This window comes from Capronia epimyces (genome assembly GCF_000585565.1).
Source record: "Capronia epimyces CBS 606.96 chromosome Unknown aczIQ-supercont1.1, whole genome shotgun sequence".
Lineage (NCBI taxonomy): Eukaryota > Fungi > Ascomycota > Eurotiomycetes > Chaetothyriales > Herpotrichiellaceae > Capronia > Capronia epimyces.
The window spans coordinates 2,368,308-2,370,636 of NW_006912904.1; positions in this window are offsets into that span (position 1 = coordinate 2,368,308).

Genomic DNA, 2,329 nt, shown 5'->3' on the forward strand with positions numbered 1-2,329 from the left:
CCGGACTATATCGGCGCCATCAAAAGGACAGCTAGCAATGACCACCTGCAGCTAGGTGCCCAGGAACCCAGAACAGGTCAACTGACGATTAGCTCCGGGCAACTGAACAATCTAGCCACAAAGGTAGAAGAGAAAGCCGAAATCTTCCGCCAGGAATGCTTTCCACCACCACAAACAGTCGACCTTAGTGACATTGAAGGCTATCGATACAGGGCCCAACTTGGAACCGAGGAGGAGGTCTCGGAGGAGGAAATGCAGGCCGCGGTGGGCAAGACCAAGCCGGATAAGGCCCCAGGGCCAGATGGCATAACTAACCGGATCGCAAAGTTGGTGATCTATATCGCTAGGCATGGCATGAGGCAACTATACTCAGCATGCCTAAAAGTAGGCTACCACCCAGCGGAATTCAGAAAGGCAACTACGGTGCTTCTCAAGAAGCCCGGCAAGGCGGACTATACGGACCCTGGCTCCTATAGACCGATTGCCCTCCTAAATACCCTTGGGAAAGTACTGGAATCGATAGTCGCAAAAAGGATCAGCGACCTCGCCGAGAAATGGACGCTCCTACCTGATTCGCAGTACGGAGCGAGACCTAACCGATCAACAGACCTGGCACTGCTCAATATCGCTGAACAATCGAGGGCAGTCTGGACTAGGGATAAAAATGCGGTCGTGACAATCCTCTCGATGGACGTCGCGAAAGCATACGATAGAGTCTCCCATCGGAGGCTCCTCCACGACCTAAGGAAGAGAAGGGTGCCGGAACTCCTTATTAAGTGGGTGGAAAGCTTCCTGGGAAACAGGGAGACTTCCATCAGACTGGGAGACTATGTCTCCCTATCAAAAGGAGTCCAGGTAGGGATACCGCAAGGTTCCCCAATCTCACTAATCCTCTACCTCTTCTACAACGCGGACCTCGTCGAGGGTTGCGCGGTAACGAGACTCCATTCTAGCACGACGGCCTTTATCGACGACAATAACGTGCTGGTCTACGGAAAATCAGCAGCGGCCAACTATGGGCGACTGCAACAAGTGCACGCCATCTGTGAAGCCTGGGCGGAGAAGCATGGATCCAGCTTCAATCCTAGCAAGTACCAGATGATTCACATGGCGAGAGCACGAGGGGCCGACCTAGAGGGAAACCTCGAGATTCAAGATATCACGGTCGAGCCAAAGGAAACAATTAAGGTGCTCGGGGTACACCTCGACAAGAAGCTGTCAGGCAAAGCACACCAAAAGAGGGTACTGGGAAAGGTCCCAAGCCTTCTGGCGGCGTTGAGATCACTCCAGGGCTCGACCTGGGGAGCCACGCTGAACGCAAGCAAGAGAGTCTACCAAGGAATGGTCCGTGCGGGACTCACCTATGGCTCTCTGATGTGGTATAAACCGACCGCCCTTGGAGGTGCCACTAAGACGATCGCTGGCAAATTCGAAGCAGCTCAGGGCAAGTTCCTCCGCGCCGTGGCCGGCGCGTATAAGGCCACGTCGACGGAGGCGCTCGAGGCAGAGACAGGGGTCCAACCATTGGACCTCTTCCTAGATAAGCTGACTCTGAACGCCGCGGCGCGATGCACAATATCGGAAGCGTATAAAGGTATTGAACGTCGTGTGGCGGCAATTCTCAGGGGGAGAGGAATAAGAGGAAGGACCCCAGAGTACATCGGTCCGATCTAAGAGATGTCCCTCTGGACGTCAGCAATCACGCCTATGGTCTCAGCGGAAGCGGAAGGCCAGGAGGGTGAAGACGAGCAGAACAGCGCCCTTAAGCGAGCAAAAACAGCAATCCAAACCGACTGCCGTCGAAGGTGGCAGGAGAGGTGGAAGCGAAGCAAAAAGGGGGCACACAGCAGGATTATCCAGCCATACCTTGACCCCAAAGTGAAAAAGATCCATAGGTCACTCAAGAGACACCAGTCCTTGCTCGCAATTCAACTAAGGACCGGCAAGGTGGGCTTCAGGGCTTTCCTCTTCAACAGGAAGGTCCCCGACATCAAAACGCCGTGGTGCTTAGCCTGCACCGGCAAAAAGCTAGAGACCGTTCAACACGTGCTCCTACACTGCCCGACCTGGGTAGAGTTGAGGGAAGAATGCCTCGAAAGCAGTTTAAAGGAAGGCATCCGCCCTTCCCTCAAAACGCTCTTGAGTACAGAAAGAGGTTGTCGGGCGGCAACCAGGATGGTACAGAGAACCGGACTGCTCAGGCAGTACGATCTCTGTAACATCGAGGAGAATTGGCAGGAGCCAGCGGAGCCTGAACCCGAAAGCGACAATGAGGAGAGACTTCGTGGTTGAGGGAGAGGGTGAGAGGGCTAGGAGGTGTCTAGTCGTG